Source organism: Neopelma chrysocephalum, unplaced genomic scaffold, assembly GCF_003984885.1.
Source record: "Neopelma chrysocephalum unplaced genomic scaffold, ASM398488v2 Primary Assembly neopelma1_94, whole genome shotgun sequence".
NCBI classification, from domain to species: Eukaryota; Metazoa; Chordata; class Aves; order Passeriformes; family Pipridae; genus Neopelma; species Neopelma chrysocephalum.
The window spans coordinates 3646684-3657274 of record NW_020897756.1 but is presented as its reverse complement, the minus strand read 5'-3'; positions in this window follow the sequence as shown (position 1 = coordinate 3657274).

The following is a 10591-nucleotide window of genomic DNA, read 5'->3' as shown; positions in this document are numbered from 1 at the left end:
AATCTGGATTTAAGAACAAAACCCCTACAACCGTAAACAGAGACACAAGCCCCACCCCATAAATAGATAAATAGCCTACTGTCCACCAAGCAAATCAGAGCAAAATATCAAACTAACAGCAGATAACAGAGCAAACAAATAATTATTCACCACCCTCCCCCCAAAAATGCTGGGGATCCCCTGCCCTGCAGAGCTGATGTCAGGCATTAAAGACCCACAAAGGAGCTGTTAAATAAGTGAAACTGTTGTCAAAAGTAATCAAAGTCATTGCTCATGGATTCGAAGGCAAGGAGGGGTTTTGCTCCCTGACTCTGCTTGGTGTCACTTTGTCCCCACCCTGGGGTGGGTGTTGGTGGGGGAGGATAAACAGCCCCCATATCCTGGTGATCCTGCCCCTGCCTGGCCAACACAACCAAAGAAACACAGAATGGTTTGGGTTGGAAGGGAGGTTAAAGATCATCCCATTCCACCCCCTGCCATGGGCAGGGTCACCTTCCACTAGCCCAGGTTGCTCCAAGCCCCGTCCAACCTGGCCTTGGACACTTCCAGGGATGGGGCAGCCACAGCTTCTCTGGGCAACCTGTGCCAGGGCCTCCCCATCCTCTAAGAACTTCAGAACTTGTTCTTGCCTTCATCCTGCTCCTGTGCTTTGGAGAAAGCTTGGGTTTTTTGGAAAATTGGGGTATCTATGGAAAAATACCTGAGGAGGAGCAGCTGTGGCAAGCAAGTGCTTCTTCTCATGGGCTGAGGGCTGGTGACTCTGCACAGCCCGGTGATGACAGACCCAGCCCACGGGCCATGCAAGTTATACACTGTTTTTATAAAAGCTCTTTTGTCCAGAGCTGACACAGTACAGGATAACTCTTTCCTTCTGTGCTGCTGTTCAAATGGGCTACTGCAACAAAAATGCAAGCCAATTTTTTGTTTCATAATCCTTTTAATCAGCTGCACAGTTCATAATGTATATTATTATAGCCAGGAAATTAACTTCATTGTTGTGTTCCACCATGTGTGATTGGGAGGGTCTCTCTGTGCCCCTGTAAATGCTGAGTTTTGCTCATGGTGTAAGTGCTGAACAGAAAAATCCATCCCTCCGTGAGCTTTCCTTATTAGTAAACTCTAATAAGCTATTGAACAACGTTCAGTGCAACAGTCAGGAAACCTGACCGTAGTAACAGCCCCTTTATTGAGCCCCAGACATGTCAATAAGAGAGAATCCTGCGAAGCACGACAGTAGATGGTGCTCTTGGTCTGCATTAGCTGCCTGCAGACACAGCACGAGCTGATTCTCTGCTCCTGGGGCTGTTCATGGTGAAACGGTCCTGCAGAAAGCGGCTCTGGAGATGCCCGAATCTTTCATCAGCCTTGATGAGTCTCCTGATGGCCACAGCCCCCAAATCCCCACGTGTGCAGGCCACTGACATGTCCTTCATGAAGGTGCCAAGGCTAAGGAACCCAGAGAAGCTGTGGGTGTCCCATCCCTGGAAGTGTTCAAGGTTGGACGGAGCTTGGAGCAACCTGGGGTAGTGGCAGGTGTTGTCCATGGCAGGGGGGTTGGACTAGATGAGCTTTAAGGTCCCTTCCAACCCAAATCATTCTGTGATTCTGTGCTAGAGGCAACAAGGCAGGTCTTCCATGGCTCCTTGCAATGCTAGCAAGCACCACCTCCTGAAAAGGTCCCTCTGGAAAAAAGAACAGAAACCTCAAGAAAGCACATCAGTGCTTGGCTGTGTTGGGGGGCTGGTGTGGCAGCTCCCACGGGTGAAGGAGCTCTCCTGGGTCAACCAGCAGAGTGCCTGCAGCTCTGCAAACCCCTCCTCACCTCCAGGCAGCTCATCCTGCCAACAGAAAGAACAAGACAAGATTTCTGGCTTACTGTGTCCTCTTTGTAGGAAGAGGAAAGCCAATACAGATGGGTCTGGGCAAGCTTGATGTGGGGGTGAACACACACCCATCACTGAGGCAGCACATCCCCAGCACAGGCAGCAGGTGCAAGGACAGGGCTCTCCATCAGTTCTGGGGGAGGTGGCAGCTCTACCACTCTGTTTTGTCCAGTCACACATTTTAAATCACGGCAATTAGAGTTTCCACGCAGGAAGGGCTGCGTGGGAGCTCGTGACACTTTGTACCTGAGAGGACCCATCAGCAGGTAGGCAAGGTAGAACCTCAAAAATGCTTTCCAAAAGGGTAAATACCTCTGTGAACACTTCTCTGGGGGCTTTGAGAATTTGATAAGGCCTTAAAATGCAAGGCCTGCTGTAAAAGGCTTGAATGCCCAGTGCTCATATAAACAACTCCTTTTCAGTCCAAACATGTGCTTCGAACCAAAATGTGCTCTGTGAGAGTCATTGATTTATATAAACTATATTCACCCACTATAGCCCATGGTTGAGCACCACCAGTTTAAGATTACACATAATCTATAAAAATATTTCTACTTCAACAAGTGGTGCTCCATCATCAAACACAACAGCTGTGCCTGGGTAGGGAGGGAAGAATGGCAGTGATTATACACACACAGATGTATGTTGCCTGTGTGTGCCTTCATGCCTGTGCACAGGCACAACTGGCATCTTTTAAATAAGTCCTATTGCCTGGACATGAAAAGGCTTGGGGGGGAAAAAAAAAGAAAAAAAAAAAAAGAAAGGAAAAATGAATGCTTCTGCAGCTTCCTGGGCACTAATTGAATTTCTGTCCATAACATTTACAGACTTTAAGAAGAGCTCACTTATTTACCTTTTCTCTTGGATTTTTTTTCCCCTCTCCATTTAAAACTCATTGTATTGTGTCATTTTATAGGCGCCAGGAATAAATCTTTTGTCAGCTCTATTACATTATTATGCAAAGTACACAAAAAGTATAGGAATAAAACAGCCCGAGAGAAGGCGAGTGCTGTTCCTTTCAGCCCTCCCTTTCTGCCCCGGCAGCAGGTTTGCTAACACAGTCATTTTCCCAGGAAAACTTCCTCACCCTCGGCCATTGATCGCAAAGAGTTCACTTGACCATGCTAATGCTGCCTGCGAGGAAGGGAATTTACTGAGGGGAGAAAGACTCCGTGAAGGAGCCATCAATTATATCTGCAGAATTGATCCTGGGGGACGGAGGAGCTGCTGGGCACCAGGAGGATTTCTTGGCAGGAGGAGAGGGATCAGCTGCAGTGAACTGCCTTCTGCCCCAGCCATGGAGACGGGTCCCAAGAGGAATCGTTTTAGGAAAGACCAAATCACTGATGTTCAAAAAAATACTCCAAAGTGCAAAGCTCAAGGGGTACAAGGGAATGTTTTGGCTCCTTTTGGTGGTCTTGTCAGGCTGTGGTTTGTGTGAGGAGCTCAGATGGAGGGTTGAGGTGTGGGAAGAGGGTCCTTAACCTGGGGCTGACCCTGCCCTGTCCCGCTGCCACCGAAACACAGACAAGTGGGAGCTTTAACTTCTAACCCAGTTTAATTTCTAACCCAGGCTCGTTAACATTGTTGGAACAGAGCTTTGCTCCCACAATGTATCCACCAAATGGAATTAAGTAACTTAATTAGGTTGGGTTGAAACACAAAGAGGGATTGAAGAGCGAGGGGGACTTGGCGGCTCCTTGCAAGGTGACGTCAGGGGCTGCTGGAAAAGCTCATCCGTGTGGCTCTGACCCTGGAAATTTCCTCAGCTGGAAAAGCGGTGGAGAAGGATGTTTGCTCGTGATTTGTTTTGTTTTGTGTGTTTTTTTCTGTCCTACCATAAAACACTGCAGAGAGTTAGACTCACGGTATGGGAAAGTCCTGGCACTCCTGCCACCCATTTCTCTTCCCCTTCTTGTTTATATAAATTATGGCCCTTTGCTTGGGAGAAGAAAAGTACAGCAACCGCCTGTGCTGGTGGAAACAAGAAAAATGAAGGGAGGAAAGAGTCAGGAGGGAGCCAACAGTAAACTTGTACTTTCTGGGAGGTAATTAATCCATGGTCATTTGGGGAGCTGGCTCCAGTGGGTTACCCAAATTTATCCTCTCTCATCCAGCTTTTATTGCCCACTTTTTTCAGAGTTTGCAACAGTGGGAGGAACAGCCTCTTGTCAAATTGGAAAGTCTAAAATACCTGATTTTTTACTATTTATTTCCTCAAGTATGTCTTTAAATGAAGGGTCCACACACACCTCCTGGAGGCAATCACTGCCACGGGCCGGTGTGGAGCAACTTTTTGGTGGCCCACAGGCCCCACCATTAGAAGACCCTGCTTTGTACCCGGAGCTGGGTGTGAGGAGGCAGGGGTGGGGCCCTGGGAGCCTGGAGCAGCAGTGCTGTTGCTGTCTGGTTGGCTGTGCAATGACTTATCTCTGCTTCAGAGGCGCCAAAGCTCCGTGGGAAAGGTGGAGGAGCTGCCAAGAGAAATGTCTCGCTCCGTTTCTTGGACAAATCCGATGCTCCTGGAAGTTCAGATGGAGACATGCATCCCTGGGAAGGGTTTGCCATCGTTGCTGGCATTAATCTCCCAGAGACATGTTGGGGAGTGTGGTGGTTGAGCTGACTTGCCTTTCCCTGGCACAAGATGACCACTTCTCCCACTCCCACGAATCCAACTTACTCCTCCCCTGCCCCACACATATCCATGGACCCAGCTGGCTCCACTCCTCCTGCAAAGCCTCCTGCCCCGAGGAACTGTTTTATTCATTCTCTATTTAAATACCACAAGGGATGTTTTTGTTACCTCTATGGCTTGACTGAAGATTTTTCATTATTTCATCACCTCCAGCCACTCTTCTGCCTTCAGTCAAGCCCCTTTATAAATAATATCATTGTCTCCACACCTTTGGCTCAGGTAACCTGGCATCCCAGATTGTACTAATAAAACACACACCCCACCTGCAGAGCTGAAAGAAGCAAGAGAAACCCCCAACTTTTGAAGAAATCATGAGATTACCTTAAGTTGCATGACTTGAACAGGGAGGTCACCACACTGGAAGTCCTGAGCCCTCACACTGACCTCTCTATCATATAAAATACTCATGAGATCGGACTAATCACTTTTCTTTGGGATGGGAAGATATTTATTGCTATGCTGGTTCTCACCTCTTTCAGTACAGCTGGTTGCAACTATTTGCTCTGCTTTTATGCTGCTGTTTGCAAATAGGGATGGAAAAGGGGATGGGAACATCACTGCACCGCCAGGTTTCTGTTTGTGGAGCTGTTTGAGAGCAGCCTTGCACAGACCCCAGGATTTATTAATTACTTGCATTTCTTTAGTTGCTCTTCATCATTTGTTATTTTTCTGTTTGAACAGTTTGTCCCCTGCACCAGGAGCAGGAGGAAAGCCAAAATGACTTCAGTGACAGCTCAGATATCCCACAGAACGACTGGTAAGTAATCAAAGTAAACAACTTGTGATGAAAATAAAGCCTGAAAAATTATTCATCCCATCCACACGACAAATTGGTCAGAAAAAGAGAATATCTGTTTTACAGGAAACCCTTGAATTAAAAAGCAAAGAGAAGAAAAAAAATTGTTTACCTTTTCCACAGAATGAGAATGCTACAAAAAAACAGAATAAAATATTCGATATTATTGTAGTTCTTTGTTTCTAAAACGTGAGACACATCAGAATCACGCAAAAAAATAAAGAATTGAATTCAGTCAGCTAAGGAGATGATTTTTTTTCCTTTTAAGAATGATAGAAAAGCACTATATTTTGACTTTTCCCCAACAAAAATGTTATGGAAATCAGTGATTTCAAAGGAAAACCACATTTTTTAATGAAATACCAGCCTGGCACAGGCTGTAGTGGCTGCCTACAAGTCATGGGCCTGTTCCTGGCACCAGTTTCCCCTCAGCAGAGGTCTGTGAGGTTATCTGGAGATACTCTTGCTCTACACAAGGCTCCATCAGCTTGGAGATACCTCACAGAGTCTTCCTGAGCCAGGAAGGGACTCTGCTCACCCCTAATTTATTCTCCATGAGTGATTCAACCACTTCTTGTGGTTGCTTTGTCACACATTTCTGTCATTCTATTTGATTTTATCTCTGACACCTCCAGTGTCCAAATGGAGAGGGGAAGAGCAGAACACGAGTTCCCACTCCCTGGCCAGAAACATTCCCTGGGCTGTGTCAGTGTGGGGTGGGAATGAGCCTGACCCTGCTGGCAGCTCAGGCCTTACACCTGCAATATATCCCCCAGAACCAGGCAGGCAAACATCCCAAAACCAAGCAGGCAAACATGGCTTGTGGAGAACTATAACGAGCTCGGGTTTGAATATTTGTATTTCAGTCGAGGGGGTTTACAGCAAAAAAATAAATAAATTCTGAACATAGGGGAGATATAGATAAAATTGCATTTTTATGTAAATAAAAATTGCAGGGAAAGGGATGTTCTTCCTCTGCCCAGCTCCAATTTGAGAGCATACTCCAGGGTTTATTTTGCAGGTGAGCTGCTGGAGCTTTAGCTCTATAAATAAGCCTGGCTCCATTGATCTCGGTGGCACGATGCTGATTGACACCTGCTGAGGATACATGCATAAGTATTTCTCATAATGAGCTCCTTCTGAGCCCACGATTGCCAATTGATGTGGCAATTACACATTAATATGTGTGACTGTGCACAATCAAACTGGGCGAGAAGGGATGCAACCTTTTGTTTTTGGAAATTAATAAAATATTTATTGCAATCAGCTCATATCTCCCAATTTGTTGCCAATTAACTAAAGTGTTTAGCGTGAAGCTGATTGAGGCTGCAGCCACAGGGCTGCACCAGGGGAACAAATTGGAGGCGTCTTGCTCTGAATTCCTCGCTGTGTCAGTCTCTCCAGGTAGGAACAGAACAGCAGGAGCCGGGAAATGGGAAGGATGTTCCTCTCCAGGGAAAGACATCTCCAGTCATCAAGAGGAGACAAAGCCTGCAGACAGCTAAAACACCCCACAGATTAAAACTCTAAAGTGCAGCAGGCTAAACTCCTGTTGATGACATTTCAGCCAACAGACTGAGGTTGACTTTTTAAATGTGTTTATTTTTTCCCCCCAGGAATATTGATTAAATGGGGAGAAGGTGAAGGGAGCTGCAAAAGCAGAATGACCCCAAGTTTTGAAATATGTTTGCCATGGGAATGTAAATCATGATTTTCAGCTGGGCTGGTGTATGGTATATGTTAATTTAATCTGAGGGGATCCCAGTATCATGGGACCTCAAGGCATGGCAGAATATTTACATATTTGTACTGAGGCCAAGAAAGGACAGGAAAAGTATCAAGAGATGATGTCTTGGACTAGCAGAGAGCCTTCCCAGCCTCTGTGGGCTGCACTGATGCTGCTGGGAAGATGATTTAGCTGCTTGGATGGCAAGTGGTGTAGAATCTCCTCTGAAAGTCAGTGACAACAGAATTGCCTTGAACAGGAGCCTTTAATAAACATCTATCCCTGTCCCATGTTTTGCTGCTGCTCCTTTCCAAACATGTTTTTCTCCTGGCCCAGCACAGCTGATGTCTCAGTGCAAGCCAAAAAACTCCCCTAAAGCCCCAAAGCCCAAGATCTTCCAATACTTGAATTCTCACTTGTGTTCCATAGAAGTTTGTTATTTAAATTACACTCACAGCCTCAATGCCTTGATGATTCCTTCTCAGAGCATTTTCTTCCCACTTGTTTATTTTTAATTTAAACTAATGGGCTGTTACTGCATCCCTTCCTCCATGTCAGAGAGCAGGACAGATCCCTTAGAACTCCAGTGAATTCTGGAAATGAGTTTATAAAATCATTCCTTGGGATGTTTCAGACGAGCACACACCATGCTGGAGGAAGAGCCAGGTTCTGTGCCAAGAGAAAGAGCAGGGCCTGGCTTTTATTTATGAGTTTTGTTCAGCTTGTTCAAAGTCTATAATGAGGGACTGTCTCTTCATCAAATCTGTCTAATGGGATTTTTGATCTCCATTAGGAACTGGAACTCAACGTGGACAGAATCAGCATCAGCACCACGTTTCATCTGAACCTCCCCCCGATACAGAAAAGGTGATTCATCCCCAAACTGGGCCACTTTTTGCAATGAGCTTGCCATTCACGGGAATTAGGTCTAGTCCTTGCTGCTGGAGCTCACAGAATTGTTGAGAAATGCAATGTCTGCATCTAAAACAGAGTCAAATCACTTCTTCCTTCCTAAGAATGTCTGGGCAGAGCTGAGCTGACTTTGTTTTAGCTGAAGGGTAGCAGAGCAGCCAAGCCCCAGCAGGGTAAATGTTTAGTAATGGCTCACACCAGCAGAGCAGGAGGTGACAGGGACACAGGAGGTGGCAGCACTGTCTTGGTTTCTCTACTTGCACCCTTGTTGGAGCTGAGCTGTGTTGGACTGAGCTGGACCCGTGTTGGACTGAGCTGGACCCGTGTTCTGTAGTAGCATCCCCCAGGGTCAGGGTGTTTTCTTGGAACTACACAAGTGTTCACTCTGAACATGGAAAGAGGGGTGATGGGTAAGGAACTGGAAGAGGACAGAGAACAATCCCTGGAAATCTCCCCTTTTCTTCTCACAGTGATCCAAATTCATCACCCTGTGATGGAGCCACCCCTCACTTTTATGGGAGATTAGCACCATATCATCTCTACACAAAAAACCATCTCCAATACCCACAAATACACCCCTGGCACAGGGGCAGGACCTTTTTTAGGGGATTCAGGCTCAGGTGAAGCTCAGCAGCTTCAGCCCTGTCCCCTGATGGTGCTTTCAGCCTTCCCAGGGGTGCTGTGGAGCCTGGCCCACAGCACAGCTGGAGAGTTCACCCATCCCAGAGGTTGGGAGGCTCTAAATCCACACACAGCTTCATTCCCCCTGGAAAGGGGCACAGACTGGGTTCATGACAGCAAAATTTATTGCAGTGTGAACAGCAGGGTAGAGCAGAGAAAGAACCTTGGGAAAGAAACCTCTGCCTGGATATCTTGATCTGCTTCTCCCTATTATTTCCTGGCAGTGTATTGCTGAGGCAAACAATTCTTCCAGAAAAAAATAAGGAAAAAAGGAGTGTTTCCATCATTTCACAACTGTTGGTGGAAATTCAGGGAGTAAACAAAATCCTGCCCTAGTGCAGGCGTCCTTTAAAGGAATTCAGTGCTGAAGTTTTGACTGATTCCTGGTTCCAAGCCAAGGAGCTTCATTATCAGGTGTGGGTGACGGTGCAGCACGGAGCGCTCGGAAAACCATCCCTCTGGAGCTGTAAATGGGGCAAATATGATAAAAGACAGCAATTATGGGGTTCCTTGGTGCCATTTTTTACGAAGTGGCATTTCAGAGTAGAAATGTGTTTCCTGTGATCTCGGTGGTTTTGAAGAGATGCACTGCTTTGCATGAGAGCTCTGCCAGGAAACGCTCCCAGGAAAGCCCGACGAGTATTTAATGTTCAGCAAACTATCACCAGGTGTTTGCTTTTACAGCCCACTGAAATCGAAAGAAGAGTGTTGTTTTTTTTTCACCTAGGGATAAAAATAAGTAAATCTGACACAAATTCTAGTGTAAGAGAAGGAGCTGAGGGTTTCTGTAAGGAAAGGAAGAGGTAGCACACAAAAATAACCGGGTGTGGAAGCAGGTACGTGCTGCTTTGCTCCATCAGGGTGCAACCCTTTGTAAATTCCCACTGCAACATTATTTCTGATAAATTATTGAGATAGGAAAGATATTTTACCCTCCTGACCAGCTCAGGCGAATCATTAAGTGCATCAACCCTCTGCTATTTTATCGAACCTGAAAACATTGTTTAAAATGGGAGAGGCACGTCTGCTTTTAACACAGATTTTATCCCTTTTACATTCTTCCCAAAGCCCTCTCAGGACTTAGGGAATTTTCTCCAGTGTTCGTGGGGCTTTGAGTTGGGTTTGGTTTTTTTTTTTTAAGACAATGTTGAATTATTGAAAAACAGTAAAATATTTATTATCTGATCAATAATACATTGGATGCTCTGCTGCTTATTTTTATTATTGACAGAAGCAACTTGGCCGCCTGAGATGAGAACACACGAAGATGAGGCAGATGTTGCTGTAATCAAGGCAACAGGGGATTGGGTATGAAGTGGTCACAGGCTGGGCTGTGGATGTCCTTCCACACTGGTGAATATTCAATCCCTGGAAGGAGTGGGTTCAGCTCCTGCAGGGAAGTGTTACAGCACAGGGATGTACATCCCAACACCATGTGACAGCTAAAACAGTCCCTGTTTGTGCAGTGAGAGGCTGCCACGGAGTGACATTCCTGATACAGATCTTTCTGAGAGCGCCTGTTTGAGATGGAGATGTCCCAGCCAGCTCAGAGAATTCCCTCTCACAGGTGGCACAGCTCAAGGGACACCCCTTTTGTTGAACAAAGCTGTGCCTGTGTTCTGCTGAACGTCTCTGGGGAAGCACACGCGTTTGGGCAGGGGCGTGTCGTGGAGTATAGTTTACAGCTGGTTTTAAACACAAATGAAAAGAGCAATAAAGAAAATAAAATAGCCAAAATAAAATAATAGAATAGAACAAAATAAAAGAGAAAGTGAAAAATGTAAGGAAAATTCGGGAACTCCTCAGATGGCACTTGGAGCAACCTGGTCTAGTGGAAGGTGTCCCTGACCATGGCAGGGGGTGTGGATGATCTTTAAGGTCTCTTCCAACCAAAAACA